This window comes from Oryctolagus cuniculus, chromosome 1 (genome assembly GCF_051225735.1).
Source record: "Oryctolagus cuniculus isolate XC-2025 breed Fujian yellow rabbit chromosome 1, ASM5122573v1, whole genome shotgun sequence".
Classification (NCBI taxonomy): domain Eukaryota; kingdom Metazoa; phylum Chordata; class Mammalia; order Lagomorpha; family Leporidae; genus Oryctolagus; species Oryctolagus cuniculus.
In genome coordinates this window covers 226,754,902-226,772,343 of record NC_142867.1, presented here as the reverse complement: position 1 = coordinate 226,772,343, position 17,442 = coordinate 226,754,902, and the positions used below count along the sequence as shown (strand labels likewise).

The 17,442-nt window shown below is 41.3% G+C and overlaps 1 non-coding gene across 1 annotated transcript in view; it reads right to left on the bottom strand.

The window, feature by feature from the left end:
- LOC100357943 (uncharacterized) overlaps positions 1-17,442 on the bottom strand; it is a 159,691-nt gene that overhangs the window by 2,077 nt on the left and 140,172 nt on the right. The window contains exon 3 of the transcript XR_016211705.1: positions 235-354. This is a non-coding gene — a transcript (uncharacterized LOC100357943). The remainder of the gene's footprint in view (positions 1-234; positions 355-17,442) is intronic.

The following is a 17,442-nucleotide window of genomic DNA, read 5'->3' as shown; positions in this document are numbered from 1 at the left end:
AATGAATGGTTAACAGACTGTGGCAGCCCATACCATGGAATATTATTCAGCAATTTAAAAAATAAACTATTGGGGCCTTTGCCATGGCATAGTGGATAAAGCTGCTGCCTGCAGCACTGGCATCCCATGTGGGTGCCAGTTTGAGTCCCAGATGCTCCACTTCTGATCCAGCTCTCTGCTATAGCCTGGGAAAGCAGTAGAAGATGGCCCAAGTCCTTGGGCCCCTGCACCCACCTGAGAGACCTGAAAGAAGCTCCTGGATCTTTGCCTCGGATCAGTGCAGCTCCAACCATTTTGACCATTTGGTGGGTGAACCAGCGGATGGAAGACCTCTCTGTCTCTCTGCAACTCTGCCTTTCAAATAAACAAATCTTTTTTTAAAAAATAAACTATCGATATATGCAACAACCCAGGTTAATCTCTACAGAATTATGCTGAGTTCAAAAATTCAGTCCCCAGCAGGTTATAGATGTGTGGTTGCATTTATATAACATTCTTAAAATGATAAAATGATAGAAGTGGAGAGCAAATTAGTGATTGACAGTATTTAAGAGGGGGGCAAGGGCAAGAAGCCAATGAATGTAGCTATGAAAAGACAGTATTAGAGGGCTTCATGATGATGGAAATGTCCCATTGTGGCATCCACTTGTCAGCTAAAATAGAATATTACAAAAACCAGTGACAGTCACACACAAACTTTATTGAAAATGAGAGGCAAGGCAACCAATCAGGACTGACACTCCTTACCAGAGTGCGGTCCCAACAGCGAGTTACACAGTTTTTTTTATAGCATTCTTCCACTAGGCCTCACATTTTGAACCCCTGGTATGCAGTGAACAACAACAAAAAAAACATGGAATATGGTTGTAAGATAACAGTTAACAATAACAAACCCAGGAACCATAACAAATCCAAGTTATGGTTGTAAGATAACAGTGAAGGGCACATTTCTGTCAATTTAGTTCCCTGTGATTTGGGTCCACATGGTTTCATAAGATACATCCTTAGCCATTAGCAAGCAACGCTAATATGTACAGAAGCAAGAGATCGGCAATTAGCTTTTAGCCACACTCACTCCATTTTGATTTTGACTCTACCTGGGGGCAAGGACAAGAGGCAAATGAATGTAGCTATGAAAAGACAGTAAGAGGGGGCTTAAGGATGATGGCAATGTCCCAGGACAACATCCCAGTTGTGATTCTGTGCAATTTTGTAGTTGTTATCACTAGGGGAAACTAGGCAAAAGATACATGGTATCTCTCTCTATTATTTCTTATAACTACATTTAAATCTGCAGTTATCTCAAAATAAATTTAATTAAAATTATACTTCCAGTTACACATTGAAACTGATTAGGAGCAGTGGTTAGAAAATATAAAATAAGATGTTAGACTTCAAATCATCAGAGAATGGGACACAGAACAGAGGAAGGGGCCAGCGTTATGGCACAGCAGGTTAAGCTGCTGCCTGTGAAACTGGCATCATGTATGGGCACTGGTTCATGTCTCAGCTGCCCCATTTCTGATCCAGATCCCTTCTTATGTACCCGGGAAAGCAGCAGAAGATGGCCCAAGTGCTTGGACCTCTGCACCCACGTGGGAGACCTGGAAGAAGCCCGTGGCTCTTGGCTTTGACCTAGCCCAAGTTGGCCATTGCAGCCACTTGGGGAGTGAACCAATGGACAGAAGTTCTGTCTTCTCTCCTCCTCTTCTACCTATGTAACCAGCTTTCAAATAGATAAATAAATCTTTTTAAAAAGTGGGAAAAATTAAAGAAAAATTTAAAAAAATTATAAGAAAAAAGGAAAAATGGAAGAGGGAAATTTGAAAGCAAATACACAGGTTATGTAGATATGAGGGACTAATTTTCATGAAAGAAAAACCTCACAGACCTGTACAAGACACAAATATCATAGATGATGAAGAAATTTGCTGTAATGTCGAACTAGATAGCTTGGACCAACTTTTTCAATGATGGCAAGCTGAAAAGGTCAAATGGAATATTTTTCAAATAGATTATTGAAACCAACACAAACAAAAAATGAGAAATTACTTGTAAAATCTGTAGTAGAAAGTGTGAACTCAAATAGAAAAGCCTATAGCTTCAAGCCAGTCTAGTAATGAAGGCAGTTGCCAAACCTTGAGAAACACTGTGAAACTAGACAGAGTTTACACAAAAGTAGGAATCCTGGACCCATCCAAAAAGAGTGATCTGTAAAATGCTACTTGATTTTAAGCTTCTTTTAGAATAAAAATCTAAAATAAATAATCTAAATTTATACCTTTAGGAAACTAGAAAAAGAGAAAATTGTATCCCAAGTGAGCAGAAGAAAATTAATAATAATTAGAGCTGAAATTGAGAACAGTAAATCAGAGAACATCAGTAATTGATAAGCGTCTCACCAGGCTTAGAAAAAGAGAAGAAAACAGAAAACACAATAATATCAGAAATAAATAGAAGAACATCTTCACAAATTCACAAATATTAAAAAGATAATGAAGGACTACTATGGACACTTCTGTGCCCACAGATTTTGACACAGATGAAATGGACCAATTCCTTCATATTCACAATTTGCTAAAACCCACCCAAGAAGAAATAGACAATACTAATACACCTATATCAGCCCAGTGCTGTGGTACAGTGGGTAAAGCCACTGCTTGCAACGCCAGCATCCCATATGGGCACCCATTTCAGTCCCAGTTTCTCCTCTTCTAATCCAGCTCCCTACTAATACGCCTGGAAAAGCAGTGGATGATGGCCCAAGTGCTTGTGCTCCTGAAAGACCCGGAGGAGGCTCCTGGCTTCAGCCTGGCTCAGCCCTTGCCATTGCTGCCATCTGGGGAATGAACCAGCAGATGTAAGATCTATCTCTTTGTCTCTCCCTCTGTAACTCTAACTTTCAAATAAATAGATCAATCTATTTTTTAAAAAACTAATACACCTTTGGGGCCAGCACTATGGCACAGCAGGTTAACGCCCTGGCCTGAAGTGCCGGCATCCCATATGGGCACCAGTTCAAGTATCAGCTGTTCCTCTTCTGATCCAGCTCTCTGCTATGGCCTAGGAAAGCAGTAGAGGATGGCCCAAGTGCTTGGGCCCCTACACCCGCATGGGAGACCCGGAAGAAGCTCCTGGCTCCCAGCTGTGGATTGGCACAGCTCCGGTCCTTATGGACAGTTGGGGAGTGAACCATCAGATGGAAGACCTCTCTCTCTCTCTCTCTGCCTCTCCTCTCTCTGTATAATTCTGACTTTGAAATAAATAAACAAAATATTTTTAAAAAAACTAATGCACCTATATCTATTTAAAATTGACTTACTAATTAATAAAAGTACCAGACCCAGATGGGTTTGCTGATGACTTCTATTAAACATTTAAGGATGAATGTATAGAAGTTACATACAATCTTTTCCAGAATATAGAAGCTGGAAGAATACAACCTCATTCTAATAACAATTCTATTAGTGTCACCCTAATATGAAAACCAAACCAAGACATTACAAGAAAATAAGGCGGCCGGCGCCGCGGCTCACTATGCTAATCCTCCGCCTTGCGGCGCCGGCACACCGGGTTCTAGTCCCGGTCGGGGTGCCGGATTCTGTCCCGGTTGCCCCTCTTCCAGGCCAGCTCTCTGCTGTGGCCCGGGAGTGCAGTGGAGGATGGCCCAAGTACTTGGGTCCTGCACCCCATGGGAGACCAGGATAATACCTGGCTTCTGCCATCGGATCAGTGTGGTGCGCTGGCGGCAGTGCACCGGCCGCGGCGGCCATTGGAGGGTGAACCAACGGCAAAAAGGAAGACCTTTCTCTCTGTCTCTCTCTCTCACTGTCCACTCTGCCTGTCAAAAAAAAAATAATAATAATTAATGTAAACTTTTCTTTAAACCAAATGCAGCTCTGTTTCTTTTCCTTTTTTATTTTTATTAATATAAAGAGAAGAGATTTATGTACTTCATAGGTACAGTTCTAAGTAGAAAACCATACTTCTCACCCTCCTGCTTTCCCTCTCCCAACCCCTCTCTTTCCCACTCTTTTATTTTTTGCAAAGAGATTTAAAAGTATTTATTAGAATCAAAGATCTCCAGTCAGAGCTGTGTGGAAGGGGAATTCCAAGAGAGGACAACCAAAAGGGGACTGGTGGCATTTGGCTTAAGTACAATTAAAAAAACTGACAACCACATTGGCATTTAGTTACCAGGTGAGGACAAAAACCACCAAAAGACCTCATTTACAATTCTCCATTTTATCCTGCCTGCTAAGGGTGGGAGCTCAGGGGTAGCTCCCTTGCTATTCTCATGGTAAAATTGGAGATTCTGAAGGAAGGAGGATGGAGGGATGGCCTGTTTTTTCTTCCTAAAGATATCGTTTTAGGGAAGGAAGCAAGTATTTTATACCCCAAATTCCACTGGGATCCCTTGACTATCTACTAACCCATCTGATTCTTCTTTTCATTAATATTTGCAAAGACATAATTTTAATCCACTCTTATAATCACAGTCTTAACTCACCACTAACCATAATATTTGCTTTATTTGAAAGGGAGAGACAGAGACAGGGAGAGTTCTCTTTTATCTGCTGGCCCACTCCCCAAATGCCCTCAGTAGCCAGGGCTGGACCAGGCTGAAGTCAGGAGCCCAGAAGTCCATCTGGGTCCTCCATGTGGTGGAAGGGACCCAATACTTGAGTAATCACCTGCCACCTCCCAGGGTGCATTTTAGCAGGAATTTGTCCCACAGGCAGAGGAGCTAGGACTCAGCAAAGCTCTCTGATATGGGATACAGGAATCCCATATACTGACTTTAAAAAGTATTTATTATTTGTTTATTTCATCTACTTATAGATTATATATATATTTATTTATAAAAGAGAGAGATCAATTTTCCAGCTGTTAATTCACTAACCAAATGCCCAGAACAGGGTTTAGCCAAAGCCAGGAGCCTAGAACCCTTTCTGAGTCTCCCACATGGGTGGCACGGGCTTAAGCAGCTGAGCTCTTTTATGCTGCCCCCTATATGCATTAGCAGAAGGCTGGATTTGAAGCAGAGTAGACAGGAGTTGAACTGGCACTCTGATAAAGCGTGTGGGCATCCTAAGCAGAAACTTAACCACAACTAATACCACAAGGCCCACCCCCAAGTAGAATCAACCACTGCACCAAAGGCCCTACACAAATTAATGTAATCTATCATGTCAACAAGCTGAAGAAGAAGTGTGATATAAATCATACTTTATTTTAGTTTGTTATTCTCATCTTCAGAGCAGATCTCCCTTATTTGTTTGTTATTTCTACCTGTGAAGTGGGATTAAATCATATTTTCATTATTTTAGTCTGTTATTTTCATCTTCAGAGTGGCTCTCCCTTATCTATTTGTCTGTCGTTTTTGACTCTGAAGCAGGATTCTAACAAATGAAGTAGGCAGGCATACAGGCTAACACTGATTAGGTCTGTGAGCTGGAAGACCATGCCTTCACCATGCCCCTGTGTGACCTCACGCCCTACCTGATAGCTTCGCATGCCCCTGTGTGACCTCATGCCCCTATCTGGCCACACCTGAGTGCCCACCAGCCAATCAGGTTAATTAACCACTCCCCTTTGGAAGCTGGATAAAAGCCTGGGACACGGTGCGTCTACCCCTTCTCCTTCTCTTCTAGCCACCCACCCTAGGCTTCTTGGCCTCGATGCTCCTAGACGTGGCTGGTTGCTGGCACTCGGTATGAACCCAGATTTACCTCTCTCTCTTAAATAAAGCTCTCACTCTCCTATGCATCTTTCACACTAAATAAAAGCTTCAGGTGTACCAAGCTGCCTCATTTATTTATGCTGATATTTAGAATTCTTCTCTAAATATCAGGCAAGAACCCTCTCAGACTTACTAATATTGGGGATTTATTAATAAGCATATGGTGATATCATATGGCACCCCAGATGGGAGTTCTGGGGAACTTTAGGGGCCACATTTTTGTATATATTTTAGGGGGACATTTCAGATGTCAACATGATCATATAAATAGATGTAGAAGGGGATGGCATTGGCCTGTTGGAGGAGGAGGCAAGATGGCGGAATAGGAAGGGAGCACACTGATAGTCCGGGGAGAGACAGTTTAATAAAAGTGGAGATACTGCGGGTTCAAGGAAGAGTAGGGGAGGAAACAGCAGAAGAAACTCTTCCGGAACGCGTGATTCACAGTGGACCTGCGTGGAGAGCGTGGGAGCCCACAGTTTGGGACACCAGCGGCAGACTCAACACACCAGCACTGGAACGCGAGGTGAGCCGAACCTCAATAGCCCGAGACACCGGCAGGCAAGCGGAGAGAGGAGACTAGAGGGAACGACCCCCGAGGGGGGGGGGGAAGTTCACCAGGCTAACTGGAAGAGAGAGAGAAAAAAAAGGTGACTGTTACGGACATGGGTTTCTCTCTCTCCACTCACCTCTCAAGGGCGAGCAAGACAAAGAACAGGTGCCATCTTGGACATACATCATAAGCAGAGCGACCTCAGGTCTGCACCGGCCCTGAGCCTAGCAGAAAAACCTGACTCTGGGCAGGGCGAATTAACAGGAGATTAGGACCTAGTAAATTTGTGGTGCTACTGAACTGAGACTGTGAAAACAGAGACGGTGGGGGAGAGAACTCACAGAATTCACGTGAGTACTCTCCAGAGACACTACAATTCCATAACTTTGGCAACCCAGTGGGAGGCTGAAGGAGAATTTGAGCCCACTCTGAGGGCCGAACAGATTCCCTGTGTGGTCCTTGGGAAAGAGCTTCCACTCTCTGGCTCCTGTGCGTATATCATTTGCCTGCTAACTATCTCCAACTTCGTTTAGCTGTGCGGAATTACTTCCCTTTTGAATCAAAAAAAAAAAAAAGAAAGAAAGAAAGAGAGAGAGATCTATCATGCCTAACCTGGGAGTGTCACCTTTGGCACACCAAACAGAACTCTCAGGCCACACCCATCTCAAGCCTCTAAGGCTCCATCAAAAACAGACAGTCCACTTAATCTAGAGTCATAGTATAACAAGAAAAAGCACCACAGTGAAGAAACCAAATATCTCCAATATGCCAAATAACAAACGCAAAAACTGAGATAATAGAAACAAGGAAGTCACCATGACGCCCCCAAATGAAAAAGACACCCCAATTCAAGATTATGAAGATGATGAGATAGAAGAAATGCAAGAAGCAGATCTCAAAAAATTGATAAGAACATTAAGAATTTCTCAAAAACAAATTCTTGAACTACAGAAATCCTTAATGGACAAGGTAGAAAATCTCTCTCATGAAAATGAAATATTAAGGAGGAATCAAAATGAAACAAAACAACTAGTACAACAGGAAACTGTGATAGTGACAAGAAATCATAATGAAGTGAAGAATTCAATAGATCAAATGAAAAACACAATAGAGAGCCTTACAAACAGAATGGGTGAAGCAGAAAAGAGAATATCGGACTTAGAAGACAGAGAACAGGAAAGGATACAGTCAGACCAAAGAAAAGAAGAGGAAATTAGAAATCTAAAACATATTGTCAGGAATCTTCAGGATACTACTAAAAAACCCAACATTCGGGTTCTAGGAGTTCCTGAAGGCATGGAGAGGGAGAAAGGATTAGAAGGCCTTTTTAGTGAGATATTAGCAGAAAATTTCCCAGGTTTGGAGAAGGACAGAGAAATCCTAGTACAGGAAGCTCAAAGAACCCCTAATAAACACGACCAAAAGAGATCCTCACCACGACACGTTGTAATTAAACTCTCCACAGTGAAACATAAAGAAAAGATCCTAAAATGTGCAAGAGAGAAACGTCAGATTACTCTCAGAGGATCTCCAATTAGACTCACAGCTGACTTCTCATCAGAAACCCTACAAGCCAGGAGGGAATGGCGAGACATAGCCCAGGTACTAAGAGAGAAAAACTGCCAGCCCAGAATATTCTATCCTGCAAAGCTATCATTTGTGAATGAAGGTGAAATAAAGACCTTTCATAGCAAACAGAAATTGAAAGAATTTGTTGCCACTCGTCCAGCCCTGCAAAAGATGCTTAAAGATGTGTTACACACAGAAACACAGAAACACGGTCATCCATATGAAAGAAGATAAAGGAAGGAAACCTCACAGCAAAAGATCACAGGGAATTCAAAGCATATATTATAACTTATCTTTGGCAAATGGCAGGGCAAAGTTACCACTTTTCATTAGTCACATTGAACGTTAATGGTCTGAACTGTCCAGTTAAAAGACACTGATTGGCTGATTGGGTTAAGGAACAAAACCCATCTATTTGCTGCTTACAAGAAACGCATCTTTCCAACAAAGATCCATACAGACTGAAAGTGAAAGGCTGGAAAAAGATATACCATGCCAACAGAAATGAAAAAAGAGCGGGCGTAGCCATCTTAATATCGGACAACATAAACTTTACCACAAAAACTGTTAAGAGTGACAAAGAGGGACACTATATAATGATTAAGGGATCAATACAACAAGAAGATATAACAATTATCAATGTATATGCACCTAACTACAGGGCACCAGTTTATTTAAAAGATTTGTTAAAGGACTTAAAGGGAGACTTAGACCCCAATACAATAGTACTGGGGAACTTCAATACTCCACTCTCAGAAATAGACAGATCAACAAGACAGAAGATCAACAAGGATACAGTAGATTTAAACGACACTATAGCCCAAATGGATCTAACAGATATATACAGAACTTTCAATCCTACAGCTAAAGATTTTACATTCTTCTCAGCAGTACATGGAACCTTCTCTAGGATTGACCACATACTAGGCCATAAAGCAAGTCTCCGCAAATTCAAAAGAATTAGAATCATACCATGCAGCTTCTCAGACCATAAAGGAATGAAGTTGGAAATTAGCAACTCAGGAATCCCTAGAGCATACATAAACACATGGAGATTGAACAACATGCTCCTGAATGAACAATGGATCATAGAAGAAATTAAAAGAGAAATCAAAAATTTCCTGGAAGTAATGAGGACAACAGCACAACATACCAAAACTTATGGGACGCAGCAAAAGCAGTGATAAGAGGAAAGTTTATATCAATAGGCGCCTACATCAAGAAATTGGAAAGGCACCAAATAGATGAGCTTTCAATTCACCTCAAGGATCTAGAAAACCTACAGCAAACCAGACCCAAATCTAGTAGGAGAAGAGAAATAATTAAAATCAGAGAAGAAATCAACAGGATTGAATCAAGAAAAACATTCCAAAAAATCAGCCAAATGAGGAGCTGGTTTTTTGAAAAAATAAACAAAATTGACACCCCATTGGCCCAACTAACTAAAAAAAGAAGAGAAAAGACCCAAATCAATAAAATCAGAGATGAAAAAGGAAACGTAACAACAGACACCACAGAAATAAAAAGAATCATCAGAAATTACTACAAGGACTTGTATGCCAGCAAACAGGGAAACCTATCAGAAATGGATAGATTCCTGGACACATGCAACCTACCTAAATTGAACCAGGAAGACATCGAAAACCTAAACAGACCCATAACTGAGACAGAAATTGGAACAGTAATAAAGGCCCTCCCAACAAAGAAAAGCCCAGGACCAGATGGATTCACTGCTGAATTCTACCAGACATTTAAAGAAGAACGGACTCCAATTCTTCTCAAACTATTCAGAACAATCGAAAAAGAGGGAGTCCTCCCAAATTCTTTCTATGAAGCCAGCATCACCTTAATTCCTAAAGCTGGAAAGAGATGCAGCATTGAAAGAGAATTACAGACCAATATCCCTGATGAACATAGATGCAAAAATCCTCAATAAAATTCTCGCCAATAGAATGCAACAACACATCAGAAAGATCATCCACCCAGACCAAGTGGGATTTATCCCTGGTATGCAGGGATGGTTTAATGTGCGCAAAACAATCAATGTGATACACCACATTAACAGACTGCAGAAGAAAAACCATATGATTATCTCAATAGACGCTGAGAAAGCATTTGATAAAATACAACACCCGTTCATGATGAAAACTCTAAGCAAACTGGGTTTGGAAGGAACATTCCTCAATACAATCAAAGCAATCTATGAAAAACCCACAGCCAACATCCTATTGAATGGGGAAAAGTTGGAAGCATTTCCACTGAGATCTGGTACCAGACAGGGATGCCCAATCTCACCACTGCTATTCAATACAGTTCTGGAGGTTCTAGCCAGAGCTATTAGGCAAGAAAAAGAAATTAAAGGGATACAAATTGGGAAGGAAGAACTCAAACTATCCCTCTTTGCAGATGATATGATTCTTTATTTAGGGGACCCAAAGAACTCTACTAAGAGACTATTGGAACTCATAGAAGATTTTGGCAAAGTAGCAGGGTATAAAATCAATACACAAAAATCAACAGCCTTTGTATACACAGACAATGCCATGGCTGAGGAAGAACTTCTAAGATCAATCCCATTCACAATAGCTACAAAAACAATCAAATACCTTGGAATAAACTTAACCAAGGACGTTAAAGATCTCTACGATGAAAATTACAAAACCTTAAAGAAAGAAATAGAAGAGGATACCACGAAATGGAAAAATCTACCATGCTCATGGATTGGAAGAATCAACATCATCAAAATGTCCATTCTCCCAAAAGCAATTTATAGATTCAATGCAATACCAATCAAGATACCGAAGACCTTCTCAGATCTGGAAAAAATGGTGCTGAAATTTATGTGGAGGCACAAGAGACCTCGAATAGCTAAAGCAATCTTGTACAACAAAAACAAAGCCGGAGGCATCACAATACCAGATTTCAGGACATACTACAGGGCAGTTGTAATCAAAACAGCATGGTACTGGTACAGAAACAGATGGATAGACCAATGGAACAGAATTGAAACACCAGAAATCAACCCAAACATCTACAGCCAACTTATATTTGATCAAGGATCTAAAACCAATTCCTGGAGCAAGGACAGTCTATTCAACAAATGGTGCTGGGAAAACTGGATTTCCACATGCAGAAGCATGAAGCAAGACCCCTACCTTACACCTTACACAAAAATCCACTCAACATGGATTAAAGACCTAAATCTACGACCTGACACCATCAAGTTATTAGAGAACATTGGAGAAACCCTTCAAGATATTGGCACAGGCAAAGTATTTCTGGAAAAGACCCGGGAGGCACAGGCAGTCAAAGCCAAAATCAACTATTGGGATTGCATCAAATTGAGAAGTTTCTGTACTGCAAAAGAAACAGTCAGGAGAGTGAAGAGACAACCAACAGAATGGGAAAAAATATTTGCAAACTATGCAAGAGATAAAGGGTTAATAACCAGAATCTACAAAGAGATCAAGAAACTCCACAAAAACAAAACCAACAACCCACTTAAGAGATGGGCCAAGGACCTCAATAGACATTTTTCAAAAGAGGAAATCCAAATGGCCAACAGGCACATGAAAAAATGTTCAAGGTCACTAGCAATCAGGGAAATGCAAATCAAAACCACAATGAGGTTTCACCTCACCCCGGTTAGAATGGCTCACATACAGAAATCTACCAACAACAGATGCTGGTGAGGATGTGGGGAAAAAGGGACACTAACCCACTGTTGGTGGGAATGCAAACTGGTCAAGCCACTATGGAAGTCAGTCTGGAGATTCCTCAGAAACCTGAATATAACCCTACCATTCGACCAAGCCATCCCACTCCTTGGAATTTACCCAAAGGAAATGAAATTGGCAAACAAAAAAGCGGTCTACACCCTAATGTTTATTGCAGCACAATTCACAATAGCCAAGACCTGGAACCAACCTAAGTGCCCATCACTGGTAGACTGGATAAAGAAATTATGGGATATGTACTCTTTAGAATACCATACTGCAGTAAGAAACAATGAAATCCAGTCATTTGCAACAAAATGGAGGAATCTGGAACACATCATGCTGAGTGAAATAAGCCAGTCCCAAAGCGACAAATACCATATGTTCGCCCTGATCGGTGACAACTGACTGAACACCAAAAAGGAAACCTGTTGAAGTGAAAGGGACACTATGAGAAACGGTGACTTGATCAGCATAGCCCTGACTGTTAATGAACAACTTAATACATTATCCCTCTTAGTAGTTTTTTTTTGTCTGTTCTACTTAATATGACTGGTTTAATTCTGTAATTAATACACAGTTATTCTTAAGTGTTGAAATTTAACTGAAATGTGATCCCTGTTAAACATAAGAGTGGGGATAAGAGAGGGAAGAGATGTATAATTTGGGACATGCTCAAGCTGACTTGCCCCAAATGGTGGCGTTAGAAACATACCAGGGGATTCCAATTTAATCCCATCAAGGTGGCATGTACCAATGCCATCTCACCAGTCCAAGTGATCAATTTCAGTTCACAATTGATCATAATGAAAGGACTAAGAGTCAAAGGGAGCACATAAACAAGTCTAGTACCTGCTAATACTAACCGATAGAATAAATAAAGGGGAGAGTGATCCAACATGGGAAGTGAGATACTCAGCAGACTCATAGAATGGCAGATGTCCTAAACAGCACTCTGGCCTCAGAATCAGCCCTTAAGGCATGCGGATCTGGCTGAAAAGCCCATGAAAAGCCCATGAGAGTATTTCAGGCATGGAAAGCCAAGACACTCTGGCAAAAAAAACAAACAAACAAACAAAAAAAAAAACCAAAAAAAAAAAAAAAACAAAACACCTAAATGAAAGATCTCTGTGAGTGAGATCCCAGTGTAAAGAACAGGTCTTCAAAGAAGGAGGTACCTTTCTCTGAAGGGAGGAGAGAACCTCCACTTTGACTATGACCTTGTCTAAACAAGATAAGAGTCGGAGAACTCAAGGGGCTTCCATAGCCTTGGAAACTCATGACTGGTGCATAGGGAGATTACTGATGCCATAAACAGGAGTGTCAATTTGTAAAGTCAACAACAGGAGTCACTGTGCACTTACTTCTCATGTAGGATCTCTGTCCTTAATGTGCTGTATATTGAGGCTTAATGCTATAACGAGTACTCAAACAGTATATTTCACTTTGTGTTTCTATGTGGGTGCAAACTGTTGAAATCTTTACTTAATGTATACTAAACTGATCTTCTGTTAAAAAAAAAAGAAGAAATTATCAATTCCCAACTTGACTCTCACTGGGATTAAACATGACAATAGGTCTGATCTGATTTTATCATCATTTAAAAAATCTATTATTTTTCACTTTATGCTTCTGTGTGGGAGAAAACTGTTGAAATCTTTACTTAATGTATGCTAAACTGATCTTCTGTATATAAAGAGAATCGAAAATGAATCCTCATGTGAATGGAAGGGGAGAGGGAATGGGAAAGGGGAGGGTTGCGGGTGGGAGGGACGTTATGGGGGAGAAGCCATTGTAATCCATAAGTCGTACTTTGGAAATTTATATTCATTAAATAAAAGTTAAAAAAAAAGAAGGGGATGGCATTGTGGTGCAGCAGGCTGGGCCACTTCCTGCAATGCTGGCATCCCGTATGGGCACCAGTTCAAGTCACTTCTGCTCCACCTGTGTTCCAGCTCTCTGCTAATACACGTGGGAAAGCCATGGATAATCGCCAAAATACTTGGGCCATTGCCACCCACAAGGGAGATCCAGATGGTGTTCTAGGCTCCTGGCCTCTGCCTGGCCCATCCCTGATTATTGTGACCATTTGGGAAGTGAACCAACAGATGTAAGATCTCCTCCTTTTTCTCTCTCTCCCCCACATCCTTTTCTCTCTCTCTCTACCTGTGTCTTTCAAATACATAAATAGGTCATTAAAAATAAATAAGTAATCTAGAAAAGACATTTAACAAAATCCAGCATTCATTTTTGACAAACATCCTGAGCAAACTACAAATAAAGGGAGAACTCCTGAACCTGATAAAGAACTCAAAAAAAAAAAAAAAAAACGAAACCCAGCTATCACCATTCTTAATGGCAGGAAACTAAAATCTTTCCCAACAAGATCAGGAACAGCCAAAGATATCACTTCCATCATTCCTTTTACAGTGGACTGGCAGTCATAGATAATGTAATAAGAAAAGAAAAAGAAATAACATGTATACTGATTGGGAAGGAAGAAATAGAGCTGTCTTTGTTTGTAGATGACATGATCTATGTGGAAAATCCAGAAGAAATTACCAAAAATGCCCTAGAACTGATAAGCAATTAGAGCAAGGTTTCAGGATAGAAGATTAACACACAAAATCAATTCCTTTTACATATCAGCAATGAACTTATGGAATTTGAAATTTAAAACATTTTGGACGCTTTTGCCATAGAGAAATATTAAATGTTGGGGATATAAATTATATATATGTATATATATATATATATAAAGTACACACACACCCTGATTAGATGTTACACAATGTATACATGTACACGGTACACCATTTATTAAATTTTTTCACATAAGATAAAGTTGTTAATTACACCATTATCCTCTAAGAAATGGAACAGACATAAATCTCAAAATATGTAAATTATCTGAGACAATTTGAAAATTTTGATGGAAAAATGAACTAAATAAATGGAGATATATCCCATATTTGTCGAAAAATTATGTCAATTCTATATTTTCAACACAATCAAAATCCCAGCAGTTTATTTTGTGTATACAACAAACTGCTTCTAATGTCTACATGGAGAGGGAAAAGCCTAAGAATAGCTAACGTGGTTACAAAAGGATAAGACCAAAGTTAGAGGATTGACACTACCATTTCTAAGACTTATCATAAGGCTACAGCAATGAAGACAGTGTACTATTGGTTAAGTAATAGAAAATTAATAGACTATAAGCAGAAGTAGTCTCTCATAGTCAACTGATTTATGACAGAGAAGCAAATGTAGCACAGTGGAGAAAAGATAGTCTCTTCAACAAATGGTGCTGGAAAACCTGGACATCATCATGAAAAATATGAACTCAGCCAAAGAAATTGTGCCTCTTGTTGAATATTCTATATGATGGAATATTATTCATCTTTAAAAAGAAGAAAACTACGCAGTGATAAAAGACATGGAGAAATGTTAACTATGTGTTACATAAGTGAAATAAATCAATCTGAAAAAACATGTAGAATCACTGGAGTGCTTAGCAGAGCAGAGAGAGAGACACCAAGATGGAGCAATAGGGAGCTTACTGCTCTAGTCTAGGGGAAAATAGTTTAAAAAAAAAAAAACCATGGAGAGAGTGCAGTCTCAGGGAAGAGTTATGGAGAAAACAGCAGAGGAAACTCCACACAAACTAGAGGGACCCTGTGGATCTACATGGAAGGTGTGGATGTGCACAACTCAGGACCCCTGCAGCCGAGAGCCTCACCACCAGCTTTGGAGAGTAAGGTGAAACCAGACTGCAGCAGCCCAAGCCACTGGTGATAAAGCTGCAGGAAGAGCCCGAGGCACTCCTGCTTGGAACCTTATGTGGGATAGTGTATCTGCCAACCTAGAGGGAAAAAAAAGGGGGGGGGGCGGATATTTCTCTCTCCATGGCCACCTGGCACCAGCATCCTGTAACTAGCCAAAAGGAGGTGGGTGCCATTTTGGACACCCATAACAGCTGCGCCAGCTCATGTCATGTACCCAGCACCCAGCCGAGGGGAGATGCTGGAGTCTGGATGGGAGAATTGACAGGGGACTAGGTGCTAGTGACTGGGAGCCTTGTGTGCCAGTACTGTGAAAACACAGTGGCTGTGTGTTAGGGTGCAGGGCATGGCTGGGTCTTTAGGTAGACACTGTGGGTGGCTCCACACACTCAGGGTTCCCTGATTCCCTAGTGAGGGTCATTGCTGCAGGATCCATGCTCACGCTGAGGACTGCATGGATCCTTTGTATGGTTCTTGTGGCAGCATGAATGAATATGATACCCACTGGGGCTAGCGACCAGGCATTGGGCTCCTTAGAGGAGAGGAGGTGAACATGAGACCACACCAACAGAGCAGATTAAATCTCCCCTCTGATAAAAAAAAAAAAGGATAAAAAATTAAAAAAAAGATTTACCATGCCAAATTTGGGTGTCACTGTGGACACTCCCCTCCCTCTGGAGCACTGAACAGAGCTCCACGGCTAAGCCTACCACATGACTCAAGGTATTCACTGAAAGAACAGACACTCCACTAATCCACAGAGGAATAGTCCAAAGATAACAGTCATAAAGGGGAAAAAAATCAAGTATCTCCACAAATGCCTAAAAATAAACACAGCAACTCAAAAAAGAAGAATAAGGAAGACAACATGATGTCTCCAAAGGAAGACAACACTTCAATTCAAGGATGTGAAAATGAAGAGTGAAGAATGGTGGAAATGGAATTCAAAAAATTCATCATCCAGGCTGGTGTTGTATGGCATAGTGAGTGAGGCCACTTCATGCAGTGCCAGCATCCCATATGGGTGCTGGTTCAAGTCCTGGCTGCTCCACTTCCAATCCAGTCTCTGTTATGGCTTGGGAAAGCAGTGGAAAATGGCCCAAGTGCTTGGGCCCCTGCACCCACATGGGAGACCCAGAAGAAGCTCCTGTCTCCTGGCTTCGGATTAGCATAGCTCTGGCCATTGCAGGTAAGGTCACCACCTGCTGTGCCAGCATCCCATATGGGTGCTGGTTCAAGTCCTCGCTGCTCCACTTCCGATTCGGCTCTGCTATGACCTGTGAAGGCAGTAGATGATGTCCAAAGTCTTTGACCCTTGCACCCATGTGGGAATCCCAAAGGAGGCTCCTGACTTCTGGCTTCAGATTGGCACAGGTCCAGCTGTTGCAGCCAACTGGGTAGTGAACCAGTGGATAGAAGACCTCTCTCTCTCTCTCTCTATCTCTCTCTCTGTCTCTCTCTGTCTCTCTCTCTGTGTGTCTCTCTCTCTGCCTCCCCTTCTCTCTATGTATCTCTGACCTTCAAATAAATAAATCTTTAAAAAAAGACCCCCACCTTATACCTTACACAAAAATCCACTCAAATGAATTAAAGAGGGCCGGCTCTGTGGTTCACTTGGTTAATCCTCTGCCTCGTGGTGCCAGCATCCCATATGGGCGCCGGGTTCTAGTCCCAGTTGCTCCTCTTCCAGTCCAGCTCTCTGCTGTGGCCCAGGAGGGCAGTGGAAGATGGCCCAAGTGCTTAGACCCTTGACCCGCAAGGAAGACCAGGAAGAAGCACCTAGCTCCTGGCTTCGGATTGGCGCAGCGCCAGCCATGGCAGCCATTTGGGGAGTGAACCAATGGAAGGAAGACCTTTCACTCTGTCTCTCTCACTGTCTATAACTCTACCTGTCAAAAAAAAAAAAAAAAGAATCCTTAAAATGAATTAAAGAGCTAAAGCTACAGCCTGGTACCATCAAATTATTAGAGAACATTAAGAAAACTCTGCAAGACATTGGCACAGGGAAAGAGTTCGTGGAAAAGACCTCAGAGGCACAAGCAATCAAAGCCAAAATTAACAAATGGAATTACATCA